Source organism: Ovis aries, chromosome 23, assembly GCF_016772045.2.
Source record: "Ovis aries strain OAR_USU_Benz2616 breed Rambouillet chromosome 23, ARS-UI_Ramb_v3.0, whole genome shotgun sequence".
Lineage (NCBI taxonomy): Eukaryota > Metazoa > Chordata > Mammalia > Artiodactyla > Bovidae > Ovis > Ovis aries.
The window spans coordinates 53,829,398-53,857,355 of record NC_056076.1 but is presented as its reverse complement, the minus strand read 5'-3'; positions in this window follow the sequence as shown (position 1 = coordinate 53,857,355).

The window sequence follows — 27,958 nt, the reverse complement described above, 5'->3', positions numbered from 1 at the left end:
GTTGTAGAGAAAGAAAGAGAAACTAAGACAATTTTATTCTGAAGCAGGACCAAAGTTAATCATGTTTTGACACCTGGACTAATGCCTCACCCTGCAAGAGAGGGAGGTGTGTGGTGATGATGGAAACACTAGCGAATGCTCATTACTCATTTCTGATGGTTTTGAATATGAATTTTGGTGGTTTTATTGACTAGAGCAGAACCGGAAATGGAAGATGAAACCTGGGGACTTCACACCTCATCTACAGTGTTAGACTGCCCCATCGGCACGTGAAAAATCCGGTCATGTAGAGCTTGGCCCTTAGAGAATGCTGGAACTGGAAGGGTTCTAGTATTTAGAGGAGAATGTTGAGACCCAGATAAGAGTAACTCGTTAGTTGAAATGTCTGATTTAGGAAGCGAACAGAGACGCAATTGTTAAATTTTTTTTCATTCATTGCCTTTGACCATGTTCAGCTGGATCTTCCTTTTCCATCCCTCTCTGATGTCACAAAGTTATCCCAGAGCTTTCCAGTCACTTCCAGTTATTAATAACTCCAGTTCAGTCTAGGCCAATTGAAAACAATCTTGATACAGTTCAGCTAGCTGTCTTTCCCCTGCCCTCCTAGCATGAGTAAGACATGGTTCTGAAGGGCTTGAGAAAGGGAGATTGGGTACAGTTGACTGTTACAAGCTCTCGTCCGCCTCCCCCCACAGTGTGCCCAGCTCCTTAGGGGTTGGAGACGGCAAGAAGGGAACAGGACTTTTTTTTAACTGGGCAGGGGGTTGCAGTCCTGTGTTGGGTGTGGGTTTGTGATGTGCTGTCTACAGCAGATGTCCAAGGGCTGGCTTCCTGAGGGCAGGGAGTTCTTTGGGGGATTTAAGGAGATCTTGCGAGATCCTGACAGATCGTGTGGGATCTGTCCATTGCTATGTATGTACAGTCAGCACACCCAGCTTCCAATGTTGGTGTCTACTCCGTAGACTTTTTAAAAAACTTTCTATTTTGTATTGGGGGATAACTGATTAACAATGTTGTGGTAGTTTCAGGCGAACAGCGAAGGGACTCAGCCATCCATGTACATGCATCCATTCTCCCCCAAGTCCGCCTCCCATCCAGGCTGCCACATGACTTTGAGCAGAGTTCCGTGTGCGGCACAGTAGGTCTTTGTTGGGTATCCATTTCACATTAGCACTGTGTACATGACCTTCCCAAAGTCCCTAACTATCCCTCCCCCTTGACCACCATCAGTTCATTTTCTAAGTCTTCTACAGACTTTTTTGATGCGATCTCTTTGCTGATGAGCAAGCTCTTGGGTGGAATATGACCGGAGTTCTCCTGCTGGTTAGCATCTGAGGGTCCATGTTGCCCAAGGGATACGGGTCTTCTTTGTCCCACTAAACCTTGGGAATGCTGACTGCCCCGTAGAGAAAGTGAAAGTTGCTCAGTCCTGTTGGACTCCTTGCGACCCCAAGGACTGTAGTCTGCCAGGCTCCTCTGTCCATGGGACTTCCTAGGCAAGAATTCTGAAGTTGGTTGCCATTCCCTTCTCCAGGGGATCTTCCCAACCCAGGGACTGAATCCAGGTTTCCTGCATTGCAGGCAGATTCTTTACCGTCTGAGCCACCAGGGAAGGCCTGTGGTAGACTTATCTTTATCCCACCATCTGAAACACAGGGTATATCAACCAGTCTCTTGGCTAAGCTGTTGTCCAACCAGGGAAACCAAAGCCAGAACCCCTTTCTTAAAAGTCCTTCTGGCTCCTTCCTGGCTCCAGCACTCCTTACAAGACCCTGTACTTCATGTCTTAGGGTTTATTCCTCCAACTCCCCTAGCCTGTTGGTAGGTAGACTGGAGGAGAGGAACACAAACCTAAGTGATGCGATCCCAGTTTGGAGCTATAAGACACAGTGGGATGGAAAAGAGACTGAAGGATACTATTGTCTAAGGTGACTTACAATTTCTCAACTGTTCGGGAATTTTCTCGATCAAAGCGTGTACGCCATCTTGCTGCTGCGACTGTTTCTGAGGCCGGCTTTGCCTGTACTTCTCAGTGATTTATTACTGTTGGTAATAGATGCGCTGCAGTAATGAACACAACATAATGGACTGTGTTGGCAAGTGGCATGGCTTGTGACTGTCCCACTTAAGGTTTTTTTAAATTCAATGCAGTGCTGCTCTGGTTCCGCGAGAAGCTCTAATCTCGTGTATAAAGATAAATTGTAATATCTTCTTGAATCTGTACATGTAAAACCTTCTCAGCACCTTTTCTCAGGCTCTTTTTAATCATTTGCCAAGAATATAAAACTCAAGGTAGTCCTCAGTTTCCAGGCCAAAAAAGAAGAACTGGTATTTATGGTAGGTTTACCATTGTTTTTTTACACATTCTCATTAAGTGTTTTGCAAATAGGATGATGCATTTACATCCAGCAGTAGTGTTCAGTGGTTTGGTCTATTGAACAAATATTACTAAAGAATAGCTGTGAAATGCCTTTTTTCTAAATATAGAGCTTATGATTGGACTTCATACAAAATTTCACTGTTTCTCAAACTTTATTTTAAATCTGCCTCTTCAGTTCAGTTCAGTTCAGTCGCTCAGTCGTGTCCAACTCTTTGTGACCCCATGAACCGCAGCACGCCACGCCTCCCTGTTTATCACCAACTCCCGGAGTTCACTCAAACTCAGTCCATCGAGTCAGTGATGCCATCCAGCCATCTCATCCTCTGTCATCCCCTTCTTCTTCTGCCCTCAATCTTTCCCAGCATCAGGATCTTTTCAAATGAGTCAGCTCTTTGCAACAGGTGGCCAAAGTACTGGAGTTTCAGCTTCAACATCAGTCCTTCCAATGAACACCCAGGACTGATCTCCTTTAGGATGGACTGGTTGGATCTCCTTGCTGTCCAAGGGACTTTCAAGAGTCTTCTCCAACACCACAGTTCAAAATCATCAATTCTTCAATGCTCAGCTTTCTTTATAGTCCAACTCTCACATCCATACATGACCACTGGAAAAACCATAGTCTTGACTAGACGGACCTTTGTTGGCAAAGTAATGTCTCTGCTTTTGAATATGCTGTCTAGGCTGGTCATAACTTTCCTTCCAAGCAGTAGTTCAGTTCAGTTCAGTCGCTCAGTTGTGTTTGACTCTTTGCGACCCCATGAATCGCAGCCTCTTACCTTTCTTTTAAATGAAAATGAAAGTCACTCAGTCATGTTTGACTCTTTGCAAACCCATGGGTTGTACAGTCCATGAAATTCTCCAGGCCAGAATAATGTAGTGAGTAGCCTTTCCCTTCTCCAGGGGATCTTCTCAACCCAGGGATCAAACCCAGATCTCCTGCATTGCAGGCGATTCTTTACCAGCTGAGCCACAAGGGAAGCCCGAAACAAATTTTTAAATTCTTTTAAATAATTTTCCTCTAAATTCCAAATTGGTAAAAAAAAAAAAAAAAGTGCATTGGAATCAGATATGCCAGTGTTTAAATTAGCCTCTGTTGCTGCTGCTAAGTTGCTTCCGTCGTGTCCGACTCTGTGCGACCCCATAGACGGCAGCCCACCAGGCTCCCCTCTCCCTGGGATTCTCCAAGCGAGAACACTGGAGTGGGTTGCCATTTCCTTCTCCAAAGCAGGAAAGTGAAAAGTGAAAGTGAAGTCACTCAGTCGTGTCTGACTCTTCCCTACCACATGGACTGTAGCCTACCAGGCTCCTCCGTCCATGGGATTTTCCAGGCTAGAGTGCCAGTGTTTAAATTGGCCTCTGCTACTAACTGCTATATTATTAACCTTACTAAGGCTCAGTTTCCTTATCTGTTAAATGGGGGGTAGTAGTTGTTCCCTTATAGAATAGCCCTGAGAATTATTAGAGAGACTATGAGAGGTGCTTAGACTAGTGCTGTGCACACCACAGATGATCAGAGCTTCTGTTACAGTCGTCACTCAGGCCTTGTGGCCTCAATTCTTCGCCCTGCTTTTACCTGTGGCCTGTGCCATGTGACCTTGCAGTTCCCTTCACCACAGGGCATGTTCATGCCACTTTAAAAGCAGAAAGTGAAGAGGAACTAAAGAGCTTCTTGATGAGCTTGGAAGAAGAGAGTGAAAAAGCTGGCTTGAAACTTAGCATTCAAAAAACTAAGATCATGGCATCCGATCCCATCACTTCATGGTAAATACAAGGGGAAAAAGTGGAAGCAGTGACAGGTTTTATTTTCTTGGGCTCCCAAATCACTGTGGATGGTGCCTGCAGCCATGAAATTAAAAGATGCTTGCTCCTTGGAAGGAAAGCTGTGACAAACATAGATAGCATATTAAAAAGCAGAGACATCACTTAGCCAGGAAAGTTCATGTAGTCAAAGCTATGGTTTTTCCAGTGGTCATGTGTGGATATGACAGTTGTACCATAAAGAAGGCTGAGGGCTGAAGAATTGATGCCTTCACATTGTGGTGTTGGAGCAAAGACTCTCGAAAATCCCTTGGACTGCAAGGAGCTCAAACCAGTCAGTCCTAAAGGAAATCAACCTTGAGTATTCATTAGAACGACTGATTCTGAGACTGAAGCTCCAATACTGTGGCCATCTGGTGAGAAGAGTTGACTCATTGGAAAAGACCTTGATGCAGGGAAGGATTGAAGGCAGGAGGAGAAGGGGACGACAGAGGATGAGACGGTTGATCAGACGGTTGACATCACTGACTCAATGGACATGAGTTTGAGCAGACTAAGGGAGATAGTGGAGGACAGAGGCACCTGGCAGTCTATGGGATCGTGGAAGTTTGGGCACGACTTAGCTACTGAACACATGTTCAAAGAGGCTTGAAAAGGTCCATAGTGTGTTTTTGTTGCCTGTCTTAATTCTCTGCCCGCCCTTTGCCCTGACTCCCACGAGCAATACTGGAGGATGCTCTGCGAGGAAGGCCCCGGTTGTCCCAGTCATTCCAGCAGACGCCTGCCTGGGATAGCTGACCTGCAGCTGACTGTCATGCAATGGTATTAGCCTGGCTGGGACCAGTCTGAAATAAATCACTTAGCCAGTTCACTTAACAGCTATGTAAATGCCGAATGTCGAGCCCTCGCTGGTGGTCCAGTGGTTAAGAATCTGCCTTGCAATGCAGGGCACAAGAGGTTCAATCCCTGGTTGGGGAAATAAGGTCCCACATGTGGCGGAGCAACTAGAGTCCATGGGCCACAACCCAAGATCCCTCATGACGCAATGACGTGTGCTGCAAGTCACCCCCGAGGCAGCCAAACAAATAAATATTTTCTATATGTATATGTATGTGTTAAAAATGCTGCAGTAGATTTCTTAGGCTCCCTGACCACTTGGCTGCCTCTGACCATCTCCTGCCGTCAGCTTCCTGGCTCTTGGATACACAATGTTCCTAGCTCTGTCTCATGCTTCGTCTGTGCCATGAGTGTGGGTTCAGGTCATTGTCCCCAGGTTGATACAATTCCATGACTTCTACCTTCTGCAGGTATTTTAATTTCTGTTGCCACCAGCTTTCTCATTTAGATTTTTGCCTGGAAAATTCTTGACTATTATTTCTGGGTTTCTGTTCCTCATTTGAACTTTTTCAGTTGTTATCTCAGGTGTCCTGGCTCCTGCCTGAATGTTGTCGGTTGAGAATCTCTGGCGCCTTTAACATTGCCGCTCTCGAGGTTCCCAACTGGCCCGAGCTTTACTTAGAAAATAACTACCTTGGGCATTGAGATCCAGAATTTATTAATTTGACATACATGTGCTGAATGACTAATATATGCCAGGTACTGTTATGGATGTTAGGGATTTAAGAGTGTTAATAATAAAATATTACCTTCTAGGTGCAAGAAAGTAGAATAGATGATGTGATATAAAGCTGTTTAAGTGAACTGGGATTGGCGATAAGGGGTGCAATGGACTGAATGTTTGTGTCTCATCCAAAATTTGTATATTGAAATCCTCACCCCTAATGTGATGATATTTGGAGGTGGGGCCTTTGGGAGGTGATTAGGTCATGAGGGTGGGTCTCTTGTGAATGGAATTAGTGCCCTTATGAAAGGGGCTCCAGTGAGTTCTCTCAACCTCTTTCTGCCAAGTGGGGATGCAAAGAGAAAACAGGGGTCTGTAACCCCGAAGAGGGTCATCACTAGAGCTCAACCATGGTGGCACCCAGACCTCAGACTTTAGCATCCAGAACCGTGAGAAATAAGTTACTGTTTTTAATAAACTGCTCAGTCTATTGTAGATTTTTCTTTATAGCAACCTAGACTAAGACAGAGGGTAACGTTTCTTTGCAGAGAGACTAGCACAGTCATGGACGTAGAGCAGATTCTGGGAGAAGCCAGATGGTCATCATGGCAGAGGTCTAAGGTACCGGGCATTAAGTGTTTATGCATAGCAAGAACCAGATTTGGAGAAGAAAATGGAAATCACGTTAGAGCAGGTAAGGAGTTTATAGGTTGTAGAGAAAGGGAGTCCTTAAAAGGTTTAAGTAAGGGACCAAGAGGATCATTAGAATGCTGTGAATCTGGGACTTCCCTCATGGTCTAGTGGCTAAAACTCTATGCTCTCAATGCAGGGGGCCCAAGTTTGGTCCCTGGCTAGGAAACTAGATCTCATATGCCACAAACACGAGTTGGCATGCTGCAGCTAAAGATCCTGCATAGGGCAATGAAGACGCAGAGCAGCCAACTAAATAAAGGTATAGAAAAAAGAATGCTGTGGATTTTATGCCAGCATGGAGGTGGGCAGACTCCTGGAAGGGAGATGAAAGGCATGACTAAGTCAGGGGCACTATAATGAGTCTGAGTAAAGTTAGGACAAGGGAATAAAGGAGAGGGACTGGATGAGAGAGCTATTGTGAAGCCAGAACCAACAGAAATTAGCCTTTTCTGACATGGTGATGGAGAGGAAGAAAGAAAATGTGTATGACTCCCAAGTTTCTTTATGGGCAACTGGTTAGAAAAATTTGTTGAAACCCAGGACACAAAGAGGAGAATGTTTGGGAACAGAGAAGCTTTAGCATGTATCAACTGCCATGAAAATAGTAAATGTTATTAATACTAGACTAATAGCTATGCTGCTGCTGCTGCTAAGTCGCTTCAGTTGTGTCCGATTGTGCGACCCCACAGACGGTAGCTCACCAGGCTCACCTGTCCCTGAGAGTCTCCAGGCAAGAACACTGGAGTGGATTGCCATTTCCTTCTCCAATGCATGAAAGTGGAAAGTGAAAGTGAAGTCGTTCAGTCGTGTCCAACTCTTCGTGACCCCATGGACTGCAGCCTACCAGGCTCCTCCGTCCATGGGATTTTCCAGGCAAGAGTACTGGAGTGGGGTACCATTGCCTTCTCTGAGACTAATAGCTATAGCAGCAATGAAAAAGGGAATATTCCCAACTGAGATGCTATGCCAATGAATCACAATTATATATGCACATATTCGGCCTCCCAGGTGGCGTTAGTGGTAAAGAACCTGCCTGTGGGAGACAGATGTGGGTTCCATCCCTTGGGGGGATGGGTGGGTTTGGGAAGATCCCCTGGAGTAGAGTATGGCAATCCACTCCAGGATTCTTGCCTGGAGAATCCCATGGACAGAGGAACCTCACAGGCTACAGTCCATAGGATTGCAAAGAGTTAGACATGACTGAAGCAACTTAGCATGAACGGGTGCATATATTATTCCTTAGTATGTGCCATGATGTGAAATTTACTGAAATGTAATCTGCAGACATGAGGGCACCAGAAAAAGGGGCAGGATCTAAAAGGTGGATGGAAGAAATGTTTAAGTCAGTGGCATCTCTGACTCAGTGTGTTAACATCTCTATTTATGCAGTGACTCCCAGACAGGGAGTCTGTGTGGTTGCTTGGTGCATAAAGATGTATGGTTGGGTAAGGCTGTAAACATTTTTTTTTTTTTTGGTGAAAAGTTACTACATTACAAGTCATAATAAACCTGTATTTTGGCAAGCAGAATGAACAAATTTGTCTACATGATTAGGAGAAAACTAGCAAATCATCAAGATATACAGGATTTGGCAGTGTGTGCATTTTGGGGTTGTTTTCAGAAACATATTTATTTCTCCTCACAGGGAGAGAAAAATCTAAATGATCACAGTGCCAAAAATAAGTGAAGATTAGGTGCTTTTTCTGCCTTCCGTGAAAATGAGTTCTCCATCTGTATGCCACATGTTTCTTGTTCTGCCACAAAACTACACTGTTAATAAGGGGAAAATGTGTGTGAGAGAAATATCTTCCAAATTATGATTCACAGTTGGAAAGGATAAGCATTTAAATGTTAATGACAATAATACCATTAGTGTTCTGCCTCAGAATAAATCGAGGTACGACGATTAAAAGATTAAAAGAAATTAAGTTAGCATCAGGTTTCTGCTTAAAACTCACACCTCCTATGAAATGTCAAGGTGACACGCTAGCCTTACGCTGTTGCTTAAAGTGGCTTTCAACAAAATCTGATCAAGAATAGGACGGTCTAGCTTGGAGTGAACTAAAGATTGAAATTTCTTTTCATAATGATTTCATGAGTTATTTCACTTTTTAAAAAGAAAGTTTCAAACTGACGTAAAGGTTGCAAAGAACTCTGGGATATTCTCAGGAAGGTTCTGAGCTGTTGCTGTTTTATCGCATTTGCTTTATCATCCTAGTGCTCTTTCTATAGATGCATGTACATAGTATCACCATGCTTTTCCTTGAGCAACGGAGAGCATGCGGTGTGTCACCGCTAGTACTTCGGGTAGATTTCCTACAAATACTGTCCTGTATGACCACAGTGTTGTTGGTCTAGTTGCTCCATTATGTCTCTTTGCGACCCCATGGACTGTAGCCCGCCAGGCTCCTCTGTCCATGGGATTTTCCAGGCAAGAATCCTGGAGTGGGTTGCCGTTTCCTTCTCCAGGAGGTCTTCCTGAGCTGGGGATTCAACTCAAGTCGCCTGCTTTGGCAGGCAGATTCTTTACCATCTGAGCCACTTAGGAAGCCCGGGAACTCTGGGGTGGAGGTGGGGGTGGGGCCCAGAAGTTTATATTTTAATAAGCCCTCAAAGTGATTTTGACAATGCATACTGAAGTTTAAAAACTAGTACAGTCCAGTGGTTGGGAGTTGGCCCTTTCACTGCCGGGTCCAGGTTTGATCCCTGGTGGGGGAATTCCCCAAGTTGCATGGTGTGGTTAAAAACAAACTACTCTATGGGCTACGGACCGATGCCGACACTGCGAGGTTTGGGTTTCAGGGGCGAGTCCTGGAGAGCGGGACTCCACGCTCCAGTTTGGGGGTTAATTTCCCAGGGGTTAATTTGGGCAGAGGGCAGTTGTCTTGGCGTTAATCTCGATCAGCACCTCCTAAATGTTCCCTAGTAGCTCGGTCGGTAAATAATCTGCCTGCAGTGCAGGAATCCTAGGTTCGATTCCCTGTGTCGGGAAGATCCTCTGGAGAAGGCAATGGCAACCCACTCCAGTACTCTTGCCTGGAGAATACCATGGACAGAGGAGCCTGGTAGGCTGCAGTCCTTGGGGTCGCTAAGAGTCAGACACGACTGAGCAACTTCACCTTCACTTTTCACTTTCATGCACTGGAGAAGGAAATGGCAACCCACTCCAGCGCTCTTGCCTGGAGAATCCCAGGGACGGAGGAGCCTGGTAGGCTGCCGTCTATGGGGTCGCACAGAGTCAGACACGACTGACGTGACTTAGCAGCAGCAGCCGCACCTCCAATTCTAATCCAACACTAGAAGGTTTGTTCTAGACTGCTCTTTTCCATATTTATAGCTCTCTTCTTTTGTTAATTTAATTGACAGTGTTTGTTAATTGACATTAATTGAATGCTCACTTGATTATCAACTGACGAATATCAATGAGCTGCTCTATCTTTAGTTGGGTAGAGTTATTTCCTCAAGGTCCAGCCTCTTTTACAGCCATTCATTTCTCTTTTTCCTTATCTCCACTATTTTTATTATCTGTTTACTGTTTTGATTAAAATTGAGATGTGCATAACTCACTCAATTAAGTCTATGATGTCGCCCCTGTACACAGAGATTTGCTGTTGCAGCGGTTGATTCTTACAACTTGCTCTCTCTTTTCTGGGCTCATTTCTCTTGCATGGACAGAATTTTGTGCGGAATTGCTACTTTCATGCATTCATTCAATGAACATTGTTAAGTATTACTGTGACCTCCATTTTTAAAACGTTGAATCTGAGGTGCTTTCATGATGCTCAAATGTAGATGTCTATTTGACAGTTGGACATACAGTATGGGACTCAGAGGAGTTTTTGAGGGGTGGAAAAATAAAGTCGTAGACCATCTGCTTGTATGTAGGCGGTAACAAAAGTCACGCAGTTGAACGAGGTCAAGAGAAATGCTTGAGGATTTCTGTGGTCAGGAGGGGGAGTGCGGAACTGCAAGGAAGACATGTACGGGTGGTCAGAGGGTTAGGAGGAAAGTTAGAGAAGTGTGTGTCCCGTTAAAGAGCAGGATTTCAGTAAGGAGGAAGTTCAGTGATGCTCGGAAGCCAAGGAAGTAAGAAGGTGTGGTTACACAGCTTGTTTAAGAGCTGTTTCTGAGGAGTAGAGAGACGAGAAGCCAGGTCGGGGGAGGCTGAGGAGTGAGGAGGACACGAGGAAACAGACGGCAAACGTGAACAACTCTTCTGAGAGTTGGCTTTGAAGGGGACTAAGAAGATAAGACCTAGGGGTGGGGGGCGGAGAGGAATGATTCGTCCAAGTAAAATCTCCTTGAGTCGGGGGAGAATGGAAAGTGCTTAAAAGCCACTGGGGGAAGAATCTTTTGGGGAGAAGGAAGTCAAATATATAAAGAAGAAAATAGAAGATTCTGTGGAGTTCCTGAGAAGGTGGGAAAGGGTGGCATTTCTTTCCCATCCTTTGATAGAGGTGGGATTGTAATTACTCTGGAACAGGGATGTGCTGTGCTTAGTTGCTCAGTCCTGTCTGACTCTTTGCGACCCCGTGGACTGTAGCCTGCCAGGCTCCTGTGTCCATAGGGATTCTCCAGGCAAGAATACTGGAGTGGGTTGCCATGCCCTCCTCCAGGGAATCTTCCCAACCCAGGGATCGAACCCCAGTCTCCGTCATTGCAGGTGGATTCTTTACCATTTGAGCCATCAGAAGAGGGATGGTGGCTGGTAAAAATGATGAAAAGAGGGCATATGTGGCTGGTTTGTATATTCGCTATTGGGAGGATGATTGAGTCCTTGCCCAGTGGCCTATCATTTCTCTAAAGTAGGAGGAGGTCAGATGGAAGTAAGAGGAGAGCTTGAGGAGAGAGTCTAGAGATTTGAGGTGAGCGAAGGTATGAAAAAGTAGGCATAGGAAGTGCAGCCTCACAGGATGCCTGGGAAGAGCTGAGTGATTATGAGTTGATTCTCCTTGTGGATCTTTTTCAGTAGCATTCAGGTGCCTGGGTCTAGCTGTGGGACAAGAGATACTCGTGGCTGTCCAGGGTTGGAGTTGTGCCAGATAACGTGATGAAAGGACAGAGGACCAGCGCACTTAGGGTCATGTCAAGGGCATTATCAAAGTGGTGTGTAGGGTAATCTAAGTGAGGAGCAAAGGGATGAGAAAACATAGAGGGTTTATGGACTGGAGGAAAGCAGAGGGGTCAGTGGTCTGGACGGTGAAGTAGAAGAGGTGGGGTCAGGGAGTGGTGTATCTGAATTAGTGATTTGGAGGTGGAGTTGTTAGGAGTCTGACCTTGCAAATGAATGGCTGGAAACCAGTGATGGGGGAGGTCTCTGGGGACCAAGAGACTGGGTGAAAAATAAGCCATGGGACCTTCCTGTGTACAGTGAAATCACCCAGGATGGTGGCTGGGCATGAGCTAAGTACTTCAGCAAGGTACTGAAGTCTTCCATGGGCTTCCCAGGTGGCTCGGTGGGTATAGAATCCGCCTACAATGCAGGAGACGCAGGAGACATGTTCAGGAAGGAGATGTGTTCAGGAAGGGGATGTGTTCGGGAAGAACCCTGGAGGAGGGCATGGCAACCCACTCCAGTATTCTTTCTTGGAGAATCCCATGGACAGAGGAGCATAATGGACTGCAGTCCATGGGGTCGCAAAGAGTCCAGCACAATTGAGGTGACTGAGTATGCATGCGTGGTCTTCAATGAACGAGGAAGAGCGGCCGTAGCTCTCCATTTTAAGATACGCACACTTTATTCCACATTTGAAAGTTGTTCAGGATAGACACACCTTTTAGTTGTGAAAGGACTTATTTATGGTGGTCATTTTTGTTGCCCTCTCCCTCTTCCTCCCAAGCATTTATTTAAAGGACCCATGAACCCTGTAACTTCACTACATTGAGGAAGCGTGAGTATAAATATATAATGTATCATAAATGGAATAGTTAAATCATTTTAAGCTCTTAGTCCTTCATCTGGTGAATAGTAGGTGCTTGATTTGTGTGTGTGTGTGTGTGTGTGTGTGTGTGTGTGTGTGCTCAGTCATGTCTGACTCATTATGCTCCCCTGGACTGAAGCCCACCAGGCTTCTCCATCCATGGAATTTTCCAGGCAAGAATACTGGGATGGGTTGCCATTTCCTACTCCAGCTATTTTTATTTTTTTTTATATTAGAAACTTCAGGGCTGCCCATAACAAATGAACACTAATAGACGTTACTATTGTGGCTTAGTGGCTTAATAACTAGCTTCATTTCCATGTTAAGTTTCTACAGACACCTGTTTTAGGATATAATCAACATCAATAGGGAAAAAAACCACATAAGAATCCCTGAATTAGTTGCTTCAGAGTCTAATTTTGCTTTGATTTTGTATTTTTGGTTAATTGCCAGGCTAGAGAGTTAGTTACCATGTAATTGCAGTACTTTAAAGTTAATTAATAAAGAAACTTAAAAAAATTCCTCCCTTTGTAAAATTATCTATGGAATACAATGGCTGAGAATTCAACCTTAGGTGTCAGGAAGTTCAGATTTACAGTCTGTGCCTTCTCCTGGCCCAAGCTTCCTGTGAATTTATGCTTTACTTTGGCAATCATTCACAATTACCTGCAGAGGATATATAGTGTCTCTCTATGTACAAAGCACAGATTTTTCTAAAACCACCTCTAGAAGGGACAGAATATCCAGGTGCTGCTGGGGTTATTGTCTAATGCTGACTTTCTTAACTCATATGCACTGTGCTTTTCGCCAATAACTTTACATTAATATAAAGTTTGGTGCAGGATGAGTTTAGGTCATTTTTATTAGTTGCAGAACATGAATAGTGCTATAAATATTGCTGCGCTTAGAGGACAATAACTTAGGCAGATTCAGTCTCCTCCATAAACAAATCTTACCTGCAGACTGTCTTGGCTACAGCTTTAGTCCCTATGTGTTTCTATATTTTTCTTCATAAATAAGAGAAGCTTGCTTAGGCTTGTATATGGTGCTAAACTCTAATATAAGGAGCCAAACCATTACACATGCGGAGGTTTGCTGAACTCTGTATTTGAGTACCAGATTTTTTGACACTTCAGATATCCTGGCTTTCAAATTTGGAATGAAGGGTGTGGTCAAAGACGATGTCAGAGCTTCAGTGGTCAGCCTCTTGGAACGTGAGGTCCAGTTGCAGGTCTAGCCAGCACTAGGAAAGCTTCTGATGCAAGCAAATACGTCTTCATCATTCCTCCGGGCTCTGAGTTCTAAGCTGATTTCTAGTCTTCATGGCTCCATTGATGCCCCTGTCTGCAGGATTCCATAGGCTCCTTGCTCACCCCATCAAAACCATCAACAACGAATTCAAATTCTGAAAACAAGTATGGAGATTCCTTAAAAAAAACAGAAATAGAGTCAACATACGCTTCAGCAATCCTGCTGGGTATATATCAGAAAAACCCAAAACCTGTAGTTAAAAAAGATACATGTACAGTCCATAGTGTTGCACAGAATTGAGCACTACTGAAGTGACTGGGAGGGATTGGGGGCAGGAGGAGAAAGGGATGACAGAGGATGAGATGGCTGGATGGCACCACTGGCTCGATGGACATGAGTTTGGGTAAAATCTGGGAGTTGGTGATGGACAGGGAGGCCTGGTGTGCTGCGATTCATGGGGTCACAAAGAGCCGGACACGACTGAGCGACAGACCTGAACTGAACTGAAGCAACTTAGCATAACACAATGTTCGTAGAAACACTATTTACAAAAACCAAGACTTAGAAGCAACCTCAGGGTCCATCAGTAGATGGATGGACAAAGAAGATGTAGTATACATATATATGTATATATATGTATGTATGTGTGTGTGTGTATATATATATATATATATATATATTAGAATATTCAGTTCAGTTCAGTTCTGTCGCTCAGTCGTGTCTGACTCTTTGCGACCTCATGAATTGCAGCACGCCAGGCCTCCCTGTCCATCACCAACTCCCGGAGTTCACTCAGACTCACGTCCATCGAGTCAGTGATGCCATCCAGCCATCTCATCCTGGGTCGTCCCCTTCCCCTCCTGCCCCAAATCCCTCCCAGCATCAGAGTCTTTTCCAATGAGTCAACTCTCCTCATGAGGTGGCCAAAGTACTGGAGTTTCAGCTTTAGCATCATTCCTTCCAAAGAAATCCCTGGGCTGATCTCCTTTAGAATGGACTGGTTGGATCTCCTTGCAGTCCAAGGGACTCTTAAGAGTCTTCTCCAACACCACAGTTCAAACACATCAATTCTTGGGCACTCAGCTTTCTTCACAGTCCAACTCTCACATCCATACATGACCACTGGAAAAACCATACTCAGTCATAAAAAGAATGGAATAATGCCATTTGCAGCAATAAGATGACCCTAGAAATTACCATACTGAGTGAAGCCAGAGAAAGATAAATATCATATGATATTACTTACATGTGGAATCTAAAAAAATACAAATGAACGTATTTATCAAATAGAAATAGACTCACAGTCATAGAAAACAAACTTAGGGTTACCAAAGGGGAAAGGGAAGGGAAGAGATAAATTAGGAGTTTGGGATTAACAGATACACACTATTATATAAAAACAGATAAACAAGGACTACTCTATAGCACAGATAACTATGTTCAATATCTTGTAATAACCTATATGGAAAAGAATCTGAAAAAGAACATATAAATGTGTGTGTGTGTGTATATATATATATATATATATATATATATATATATATATATGTATATATATGTATCACTTTGATCTACAGTTGAGGCCAACACAGTATTGTAGGCCAACTGTACTTCAATAAAAAAAGTAAAACATAATGCAAGTCCTTAAAAAAAAGAATGAATCTATATTTCCATCCCACTATAGCTTGTTTCTCAAAATTCAGTCTATGACAGTCTACATTAGAGTTATTTGGGAAGTTTGTTAAAAATATAGATTCCGAGCCTACTCCATCAAGATATCTAGAGATAAAGCTTAGAAATCTCCAGGTTATCAATTTTTTAAAGTATAAATATTAGGCATGATAAAATTTGAAACCACTAATTCAAAAAGGCTCAGACAGTAAAGAATCTACCTGCAATGCAGGAGACCTGGGTTCGATCCCTGGGTTGGGAAGATCCCCTGGAGAAGGTAATGGCAATCTATTCCAGTATTTTTGCCTGGAGAATCCCATGGACAGAGGAGCCTGGTGGGCTACAGTCCATGGGTCACACAGAGTCGAAAACGACTGAGTGACTGACTAACACTTATTTACTAATTCAAAAATTGCTTTTATTTTTTTTTTTTCGTTTCCTTTTTTTTTTATTTTTTAAATTTTAAAATCTTTAATTCTTACATGCATTCTTTTAAATAGCAATTTCTTAAAATGAAGAATATATCCACAGCTCTGCAACTTTAGGCTTGTTCGCAACTATTTTTTTCTAGTATCCTAGAACTCAGTCCATGGCAGATGGCATAAACATTCCTGGATAAAGAATTCTGGAATAAAAGAATTATTTTTAGGATGTGAAAAAGTCAATCAAAATTTAAAACTTTGGCTATTATAAGTGATAGGAAAATGAACTGATTGGCTACTTCCTTAAAAGTCTGATATCATATACAAAGGGATCTTTTCAGTTAAATGTTTGAGAATAGCATAACTTTATTTCTTTAAGAGAGGAGGAAGAGGAGAAAACAGATTTCAATAGGATGCATTCAATCTGGATGTTAATATAAAACTCTGTATCATTTTGAAAACCAAAATGCATTCTTAAAGCAAATGTCAGGATAAGTTAAGCGTTTGAAAATCATTTACTTGAACTATTCAGAGAGTCATGTCAACAATAATTTTTAAGAAACTTGTATTATTCTGACAACTCCCTCAATGAACCCAAATCACTTAATGACTTATGGGAGATTGATGTAGACTTAGAGACACAAGAACCTGGAAAATGTTTTCCAAGGAATTTATAGGATTTCTGTATCCTTCCTTGAAGTTCCCAGTTAAATTTAGCAAGAATATTTCTACACACAAAAAAGGGGCATCCAATGATGTTAGTAGAGGTGATTAAATTCAGTTAAGTGATTACTTTGGATGGCAGGGGAAGGGATATGTTCCTTAATATAGCGAATAAGGGCATCCCAGGTGACACTGTGGGTAAAGAATCCCCCTGTAATGCAGGAGACACAGGTTCGATCTGCAGGTTGTGTTCCCAGGCTGAGAAAATCCCCTGGAGGAGGCATGGCAGCCCACTCCTGAATTCTTGCCTGGACCATCCCATGGACAGAGGAGCCTGGTGGGCTGTGGTCCACAGGGTCGCATAGAAACGGACACAAGTGAGGTGACCGTGCATGCACACGTGCACACCGAGTAGGCAATTTGATCTATGACAGTGCTTTAATAGGGTGTTTTGGCCTCATGGAGCCTAGGCTGCACGTATGTCACTTTTCATTTGAGAAGAATGTTTTCTGGACACCACTCATGGCTCTTCTCTGTGCTGTTAAATGGCTGCCCAGAGGTTCAACATGCTGAGGCATCCCTGATGAGACATTTACCTTGGCAAGGTGAGAAATGCCACCTGGCAGAGGCCCAGGTTTTATCCAAATGAGAATTCTGCCTCAGGCAACAGAAACAAAGAACTGATTTAGGATAGCAGGTTGGCATGGGAAAATTGTTTTACCTGCTGCTTATCCAAGATTGTTGCTTTTGAATCAAATAATTAGCCTGAAATTAACTAAAAGTAAAGTATCGGGCTCTGGTGTTCCATGTCTATGTCAACAATAATAAAAGGAAAATAAGAAATTTAATTTTCTGTGGCATTTTGAAACCTAGACTTTATTTTTTAGAACTGTTTTAGGGTCACTGCAAAATTGAGAGGAAAGCCTAGGTATTTTCCATATATTTCTTGCTCCCATATTCATAGCCTCCCCGATTATCAACATCCCCCTCCAGAGTGGTACATTTGTTACGACTGATGAATCTGCACTGATATATCATTGTCAGCCAGAGTCCTAGTTCACATCAGAGTTCACTCCTGGTGATGTACAGTCTGTGGGTTTGGACAAACTTATAATGACATGTACTCACCAATTTAGTTTTACTACCTACAGAATTCTGTGTGCTCCACCTGTTCACCCCTCCATCCCCTACAACCTTTGCTAACCTTAATCTTTGTCCTGTGTCCATGATTTTGCTTGTTACAGAATGCCAGTCATGTAGTTGGAGCCGTACAGCGTGTAACTTTTTCAAGATTGGCTAGTTTTACTTAATAATATGCATTTAAGATTCCTCCCTGTCTTGTCATAACTGGATAGCTCATTTCTCTTAAACAAGTTGCATTTTTACAGAAGAAAATCAGAAGCAAAAGTGAATCATCTGGATGGCTGCTTTCTTTTTTGCCTCCGCTCTCGTCCTTAGGTTTTCCCACTGTTACTATTACTTGAGAGCAAATTTGTTTTTCCCTTAATGTCTTTGTTCTTTCCTTCATCCATCTTTCTTCCAGATTCATTTTAGGCCGGATGTGATCTTGGCAACTTTCCAGGTTCTGAGGAGGTATTTAGAGAAAACTAAGACTGAGATTTTTTTAAGATGACTAAGGCACAATCCTCATTTTTATATACTCTACCCTTGGTAAAATGGAACAAATGGAAATAACATTGAAACCTATTATTTATCAAGAACTTACTATATACTAGATCTTTATTTAACTAGACACTTTATGCACACTACCTTATGTCACACTTGGAACAACTTCAGAGACTTGGGATTGTTGTTTTTGTTTCATAATATGACAGCTTGGGTTAGTAAGATCTGACTGACCTGGTCTGACTGGTCCTACTTCTTACATCAAAACTGGACAGAGAAAAGGCACAGGAAAATATCATAATGCTTGCTGAATGGTATAAATCTGAGTTATATAACTGTCACCATAAGCTTTTCAAGGAATAGGATTTTATAAAAAATTTTTGCTGGGTAATACAATTTTTTTACATTGTATCATGTTTTCCTCTTGACTAAACATTTAACTCATACTGACTTCAATCAAACATTTGTGAATTAGATTAGATATTACCATTTTACAGATGATGAGCTAAATAACCTGCCACAGTCAAATAGTTGGTGCATAGCTGGGGAACTGGAATTCATCTTTCTGTGAATATGTTTGAAATGAGCAAGGCATGAAATCTTTATAAAGGTGAAATTTTAAGCAGTCAGTGTAGCTAGCCATTTCCTAGGTCCTGTATCCTAATGGAAATTTGATACTTTCTGTGCTTCAGGGCTCAGCCTACGGGATGTCATCTGCCTCTTCAAAGGTTGACATGTGGTTTGATCAAACAAAAATGTTTGTGGAGGGTCTTGGGCTTCGGAAGGGAAGGAGAAGTACAAGCGGATTGTGAAAAGAGGGAAGGAGATTAGAAAGATGAGTTAAAAGACAGTTTTGCCTTGGGCTGGCTGTATTGCCATCTGTCACAGTGCTGCCTGCAGAAGCATCCTTTCAGCTTTGAAGGGACTAAGGAATAATGATTCTGAAAAGTAGAACATATGAATCAATTTCATAACTTCACTCTTTACTTATTTTTAATCATCTTCATTTACGTGTCTAAAACTAATTATACATGAAGGAAAAGAATTGGTGCGTTTGAATAATAACTAACTTGGGGGGGATGCTGAGTACATTAATTTCATGGTAAGCCATTTGCCTTCGATAATTAGTTTGATGAGACTGATGTTCTTAACAAATCATATAAAATAAATGGGGTTGAAAGACACATTATTCCAAATTAAAAATCAGATGTAATATGCTAGTGTAAAACAGTGGTAATTGTGTGTTAGATTTGGGAAATGAAGAAAGGAAGGCTAATTTAAAAAACGTTTTGTATAGAGACTCCAATTTAAAGAATGATGATACTTTAAGGGTTGCTAAAATATAACATAGGTCTTGTTTTAAGAAATAAAAGCTAGAGAGTAGTTTATTAAACCCAGCTTTCATGTTAAAGCTCTCAGAGTCTATATCTGTGTGCGATCAATAGAGACTTCATACAGGGAAAGGCATTACTTCTGCCTAAGCAATGTGTAGACTGTATCCTTAAGTAATATTTTCATATTCCCCCTCTATTTTAAATGATGTTGCATTTTACTTGCACAGTAAGGGGGTATGGAAACTTTGGTATCAGAACCTCATAGAAACTGACAGACTTTTATCAGTAAGTATAAAAATGAAACCTTTATTAGGCCATTTAAATAAGCACCTATGTAAAATCTCTGGAGATGGTGACTGCAGCCATAAAATTAAAAGACGCTTGCTCCTTGGAAGAAAAGTTATGACTGATCTAGACAGCATATTTAAAAGCAGATACATTACTTTGCCAACAAAGGTCCGTCTAGTCAAAGCTATAGTTTTTCCAGTAGTACTATATGGATATGACAGTTGGACTATAAAGAAAGCTGAGCGCCAAAGAATTGATGCTTTCGAACTGTGGTGTTGGAGAAGACTGTTGAGAGTCCCTTGGACTGCAAGGAGATCCAACCAGTCCATTGTAAAGGAAATCATTCCTAAATATTCATGGGAAGGACTGATGTTGAAGCTGAAACTCCAATACTTTGGCCACCTGATATGAAGAACTGACTCATTGGAAAAGACCCTGATGCTGGGAAATATTTAAGGCAGGAGGAGAAGGGGACGACAGAGAATGAGATGGTTGGATGGCATTACCGACTCAATGGACATGCTGCTGCTGCTGCTGCTGCTAAGTCGCTTCAGTTGTGTCCGGCTCTGTGCGACCCCATAGATGGCAGCCCACTAAGCTCCCCCGTCCCTGGGATTATCCAGGAAAGAACACTGGAGTGGGTTGCCATTTCCTTCTCCAATGCAGGAAAGTGAAAAGTGAAAGTGAAGTCGCTCAGTCGTGTCCAACTCTTAGTGACCCCACGGACTGCAGCCCACCAGGCTCCTCTGTCCATGGGATTTTCCTGGCAAGAGTACTGGACTGGGATGTCAGTGCCTTCTCTGCAATGGACATGAGTTTGAGTAAACTCTGGGAGTTGGTGATGGACAGGGAGGCCTGGCATGCTGCAGTCCATGGGGTCTCAAAGAGTTGGACATGACTGAGTGACTCAACTGAACTGAACTGATGTAAAATCTGTATATTTCTTACTTTAGTTCTGTTAAATTTTTCTTAGTATTTCTTGAAACTTATTTGCTGCATATGCATTCAGGAATTATGTCTTTCTTGATGAACTGATATTTTTTTAAGATTATGAATTGTCCCTCTTTACCTCTGTTAATGCTCATTGCCTACTTGGTGTGATCTTAATGGAGCCACAGAAGGTTTTATATTTAGTGTTTGCATGATGTGTTTTTCCATTACTTACTTTCAACCTGTCCATATCCTTACATTTGTGTATTGTGAAAACAGAATATAATTATGCTACTTTTCAGTTCAGTTCAGTTCAGTTGCTCAGTCGTGTCTGACTCTTTGCAACCCCATAAACCACAGAACGCCAGGCCTCCCTGTCCATCACCAACTCCTGGAGTTCACTCAGATTCACGTCCCTCAGGTCAGTGATGCCATCCAGCCATCTCATCCTCTGTCGTCCCCTTCTTCTCCTGCCCTCAATCTTTTCCAGCATCAGGGTCTTTTCAAATGAGTCAATTCTTTGCATGAGTTGCCAAAGTATTGGAGTTTCAGCTTCAACATCAGCCCTTCCAATGAACACCCAGGACTGATCTCCTTTAGGATGGACTGGTTGGATCTCCTTGCAGTCCAAGGGACTCTCAAGAGGCTCCTCCAACACCACAGTTCAAAAGCATCAATTCTTCGCACTCAGCTTTCTTCAGAGTCCAACTCTCACATCCATACATGACCGCTGGGAAAACCATAGCCTTGACTAAACAGACCTTTGTTGGCAAAATAATGTCTCTGCTTTTGAATATGCTCTCTAGGTTGGTCATAACTTTCCTTCCAAGGAGTAAGCGTCTTTTAATTTCATGGCTGCAATCACCATCTGTAGTGATTCTGGAGCCCAGAAAAATAAAGTCAGCCACTGTTTCCACTGTTTCCCCATCTATTTGCCATGAAGTGATGGGACCAGATGCCATGCTACTTTTTAATAAGTCCAGTCTCATCTTATTTGCCTTTTAATTGGTATGTTTAGTGCATTTATAATTAATATAATTGTTGACATATTTGAATTTATATTACTTGTTTTCTATATAGCCCATTTACTCTTTATTTCTTCTTTTGTCCTATTTCAGTATTTTTTTAGTCTTTTATCCTAATCTCTCAGTTGGCTTTTTTGCTATACCCATTTGGGTATAGGAGTTATAATATAACTTATCATGGTTTACCTTGACTGATTATTAGACTACTTAAATAAGAAATTTATGATAAGATAATAAATTTATACCCTCCAGAACTTTGTGATATTGTTTATATATATTTTACATGTTCGTATATTATAAACCTCACCTTACAAAGTCATTGGTTTTGCTTTAAAATGTTCTTTGTTCTTTAAGAAAGATATATTAAGAATATAAAATTAAATATATTTAAGAAAATATATTTAGCCAAAATTATTGTAATTTTAGTTCTCCTGATTTATTCCATTCTGTATATTGACATTTCCATATGGTAGTATTTTACTTTGACCTCTTGAAGTCAAATAATACCATATGAAAAATACCTTTATTTAACCTTCAATTTTGAAGGATATTTTTGTTGGATATAGGGTTCTTGGTTGATTGTATTTTTTCTTTCAACTCATTAAAAATATTGTACCATTGCCTCTGACTTCAATTATTACTGATGAGAAATTGTTCATAATTTATATTAATATTTCTTTCTGTGTGTGGCATGTTTCTTTTTTTATTTCACTTCTTTGAGGATTTTTTTTCTTTATTTTTGATTTCCAATAGTTTGACTATTGTATACCTAGAGCCTAGTGTGAGTTTTTTTTTGTATATTTACCATGTTTTGAGTTACTTAGTTTATTGCATATATCAGTTGATATTTTAATAACAATTAAAAAAATTTATATCCACTTTTCTTCAAATATTTATTTTCTGTCTCTCCTCTCTGTAACTCCAATTATACATGTATTAGTCTACTCAATCTTGTCCTGCAGACCAATGGAAGATATGGTCATTATTTTTAAATTTTTCCCCTCCCTGTTTTAGCTTTGATAATTTCTATTGTGCTTTTACCAAGTTCATCAACTCTTTCTCTTGTAGCATGCAATATTCTCAATTCCATCCAATAAATTATTTTATTTAAAATACTATTTGTTTAGTTTTAGGACTTCATTAAACGCTTATTTAGTATTTCCTCTTTTATCCTCAAAGATCCGAGGTGTGGACATGGGGAAGTGTGGTAGAAAGACGTGAAGATAGAAATCATTAGAGTGCAGAAGTTCAAGAAACTGAGATCCCAGGAAGTTATCCATTACACCTCTGAAGTTTTCCGAGATGGTGGAGGACTTAAGGTAGAAAGCCAGCCGATAGTGAAAGGGCTGGGCATCATTCAGCAGTCCATCAATCTGGGCAGAGCTGGGATTGACTGTAGATCTTGGAGGCAAAGCAGATCTCTAATGGTATATATAGCAAATAATGAGAGGGTTTCTCATAAAGCTGATAGGTAATGGCCTTGAACTGGAAACAGGCAACTAGGAGAATCCTGACTGTACCGTGTAGGCATGGGAGAAACAACAGACTCCACTTGAGAGATCTTCAAGGGAGATGGAAACTGGGGGAAATGTCAGGATTTAATTAAAGCAAAGGGCATGTTGTGTGTCTTTCAAAGAGACTGAGGGCGTAAATGAATCTGTTGGTGATGGAACAGGAGTTTAAAAGGACACAGTGAGAACAGAAGAGGGGAGGATGGGAGTGGGAGGCTTGAGCCGCAGGTCAGTGGGATAGGGGGCTGTGGGAGATGGGTCACTAACTGGAACTTCACTGGGCACTGGCCAGCGACAGGGAAAAAAGCATTAAAGAGTCTAACATCTCACGGAGCTTCACCATAGTTGTCTGGTTACCAAAATGGCTCTGGCATTCCAGGGCCGGGAGGTTCTATGTATCACCTGCAGTTGACTCCACGTGGTGCTGAGAGGGCAGAAGAGGAGGCAGGCCCACATGCTTCGTTCTCAGCAACAGTGGGAGGAATAAGTCAGAGCTTGTATTCTTGTAAATATTCTTGTAAATGAAGAATATTTTTACCGACAGAACCTGTCTGAGAATGGTTTCTAAAAGAGGAAGGAGCAGATATTCAGCTTATTGTCTTACAGGCTAAAGGAGACCTAGGTGCCACATAAGGGGGAAGAAAATGCAGGAGGACTAGAGAGGTGAAACCGTATTTTGGAGTCAGAGCGTTCCTCTCTCAGCTTGCCTCCCCATCCTGACCCCTCCCACCGCTGAATGGCCTGGGCTACCTTCATCCCTCTCTGCTGCTGCCAAGTTGCTTCAGTCGTGTTCGACTCTGTGCGACCCCAGAGACGGCAGCCCACCAGGCTCCCCCATGCCTGGGATTCTCCAGGCAAGAACACTGGAGTGAGTTGTCATTGCCTTCTCCTCCCTCTCTGCTACAGTCCCCTAATTTTGGGCAGTTGGATAGACTGTTCTGTGTTGGAACTGTGACAGATGCTAATCACAGGTTCTAGATTCGGGAGTTAGAGGTTTCAATTCCTGCTGTCACTGATGACTTATATTAATATCATTGATGAATTCTTGTTATTGATGACTTGATAGCTCAGTTCAGTTCAGTTCAGTTCAGTCGCTCAGTCATGTCCGACTCTTTGCGACCCCATGAATCGCAGCACACCAGGCCTCCCTGTCCATCACCATCTCCCAGAGTTCACTCAGACTCACGTCCATCGAGTCAGTGATGCCATCCAGCCATCTCATCCTCAGTCGTCCCCTTCTCCTCCTGCTCCCAATCTCTCCCAGCATCAGAGACTTTTCCAATGAGTCAACTCTTTGCATGAGGTGCCCAAAGTACTGGAGCTTCAGCTTCAGCATCTTTCCTTCCAAAGAAAGCCCAGGGCTGATCTCCTTCAGAATGGACTGGTTGGATCTCCTTGCAGTCTAAGGGACTCTCAAGAGTCTTCTCCAACACCACAGTTCAAACACATCAATTCTTCGGCACTCTGCCTTCTTCACAGTCCAACTCTCACATCCATACATGACTACTGGAAAAACCATAGCCTTGACTAGACGGACCTTCAGCAAAGTAATGTCTCTGCTTTTGAATATACTATCTAGGTTGGTCATGACTTTTCTTCCAAGGAGTAAGCGTCTTTTAATTTCATGGCTGCAATCACCATCTGCAGTGATTTTGGAGCCCCCCAAAAGAAAGTCTGACACTGTTTCCACTGTTTTCCCATCTATTTCCTGTGAAGTGATGGGACCAGACGCCATGATCTTTGTTTTCTGAATGTTGAGCTTTAAGCCAACTTTTTCACTCTCCTCTTTCGACTTTCATCAAGAGGCTTTCTAGTTCCTCTTCACTTTCTGCCATAAGGGTGGTGTCATCTGCATATCTGAGGTGATTGATATTTCTCCCCGCAATCCTGATTCCAGCTTGTGTTTCTTCCAGTCCAGCATTTCTCATGATGTACTCTGCATAGAAGTTAAATAAGCAGGGTGACAATGTACAGCCTTGATGTACTCCTTTTCCTATTTGGAACCAGTCTGTTGTTCCATGTCCAGTTCTAACTGTTGCTTCCTGACCTGCATACAGATTTCTCAAGAGGCAGGTTAGGTGGCCTGGTATTCCCATGTCTTTCAGAATTTTCCACAGTTGATTGTGATCCACACAGTCAAAGGCTTTGGCATAGTCAATAAAGCGGAAATAGATGTTTTTCTGGAACTCTCTTGCTTTTTCCATGATCCAGTGGATGTTGGCAATTTGATCTCTGGTTCCTCTGCCTTTTCTAAAACCAAACTGTTTACTTGAAAATAGACTTAAAGCTTTCTTTAATAAACATTTCCCTTGGTAAAGGCAAAGCTTTATGGGACTACTTCATAGAGTCATTGAAATTTAGAATCAGTACGAAACTTAGAGACTATTCAGGTCTTACCCTCAACAATTTAGTTTACTTTTAATTTCTAAGTACTGTCCCTTTAATTAAACTAGAGCTGACTATTGCTGGAAACTGTCTAGACCTGGCTTGTCTCGTATTCAGGTAGAAGAACTTTCTCTTCTACATCTCCTTTAGGCCTCCTGGGCTCTGCTCACTTCTGAAAATTACAAGTGTACTTGGTTATTTGAAGGAGTGGTCCACACAGGGTAAGTCAGATAGGTGTCAAACAAAATCTTAGAATGCAGACAAGTGTCCTGTTGGCTGGATGTCCACTGGAAGGATAATGTGAAGAACAAGGGTGGGGACTGGGGATGGAGAGCTGGAGATGGATGGGACTTGTTCCACTGGGGCCCTGTGGATACTGACTGTGAACCAGCTTTCCAGTCTCCTCTTATTGGGTGCCACCTGCCTCTTCCACCTGCTTTCAGTCTGGCAATTGTGCGAGGATTGGTGGTGATAGGGAGTTGGGAGTGACTGGGGAGATTTATTCATATTTTTTGGGGGGCTTCCCTGGTGGGTCAAATGGTAAAGAATCTGCCTGCAATGCAGGAGACCTGGGTTTGATCCCTGAGTCAGGAAGATCCCCTGGAGAAGGAAATGGCAACCCACTCCAGTCTTCTTGCCTGGGGAATTCCATGGACAGAGGAGCCTGGCAAGCTATATAGTCCATGGGGTCACAAAGAGTCAGACACATGACTATGTGACTAACATTCACTTTCTTTTTTTTTTCACTTTATTTATTTATTTGGAGGCTAATTACTTTACAATATTGTATTGGTTTTGCCATACATTGACATGAATCTGCCATAGGTGTACATGTGTTCCCCATCCTGAACCCTCCTCCCACCCTCCTCCCCATCCCATCCCTCTGGGTCATCCCAGTATACCAGCCTGAGCATCCTGTATCATGCATCAACCTGGACTGGTGATTCATTTCACATATGATAATATACATGTTTCAATGCCATTCTCCCAAACCATCCTACTCTTGTCCTCTCCCACAGAGTCCAAAAGACTGTTCTATACATCTGTGTCTCTTTTGCTGTCTCGCATACAGGGTTATTGCTACCATCTTTCTCAATTCCAGACATATGCGTTAGTATACTTCACTTTCATTCACATTTCCTACTAAATGTTTCCCTCCTGCCCTGAATTTTTGTTGTTGTTGTTTTTGTGGTTCTCTTAAGCCATAGACTTTTGAAGCTCAAAACCTAATGAGCCTCCTTTTCCCTCTACATTTTCTGCTTTTGAATTACTTCCCAGAGGCAGTGAGCACAGAATAGCTTAGTTGTTTAAATGAGGAACTAAGGCAAGAAGCAAGGGAGACAATGGTAAGAATCACATTGGCTAACACTGACTACAAAGCCAGCAAACCAGTCAAGAATGTTCTAAAAGCATAAAAAATAAGCTAAAAAATACGTGCGTGCATGCATGCTAAGTCACTTCAGTTGTGTCTGACTGTTTATGGCCCCATGGACTGTAGCCCACCAAGCTCCTCTGTCCATGGGATTCTCCAGGTGAGAATACTGAAGTGGGTTGCCATGCCCTTCTCCAGGGGATCTTTCTGTTGTGACCCTATATTGTATCTTAAAAAACCTAGAAGTTCTCTGCCTCTTTATAAATAATATTCAGCGGATATGTTGGTGTTCTACTGACCTTAAATAGTATCTGAAATACAAACTATACAAAATAGAAATAAACACACAGTTGGTTGAATGGTGAAAAAAAAAACAAAACAGAAAACAACCAGTAAGTAATAGTTTTTTTTTTTTTTTAATGTAATTCACTCTTCCTTTTTTCCTTCACACTGCTTTAGAGATAGATTTGTAGGTAAATTTTATAGCCATTGGCAGAAATTTATAGCTTAGTAGTTCCTACTTATAAATTTCCTAACTCATATTTCTGGAGTAAACTTAATGGGCTAAAAGCCTTTTAAAATGGTTTCCAGCTGTGTGTGTGTCTATGTGTGTGCACAGACTTTTGGTGTCTGTATAATGATCCCTCAGTCACGAAATCCATGAATAAAAATGAGAATGTAAAGACATTTATTAGGATATAATTGGAGCAGGAAACACTGCAGTGTGCTACATGCATAGTTAGATTCTGTTATTCGCTATGTTTGCAGGATTTAAAACAGTGCTTGGTTCTAAAACCCCTGAACAAAGGCTTCCTGAGGAGGCATATTCCATGGTGTGATAGGAGCGCCCTGTGAAACCCAGTATAACTAATATATGTGTTAATTCTCTGCTCTGGTATAAGCATTCTCATTAGAGTCTAGGTTTTTTAGCATAATTTCAAAGTCATATACCCAGTTTGATGTGAACAACTAGTGAAAAGTAGGAAATTTGGTAAGGTTGGGCCATATATCTTTGGGAAGTCAATTCATTGCTTGGGTCTCAACCTCTTTAGCTTAAAACAAGAGGGTTGGAATAATAATCGCTAAAGCCTCTCCACCTATAAGTCAACAACTGATCTCATTTTTCATAAACATTATCGAAAGGATGAAAGGGAAGGATGGTGTTCT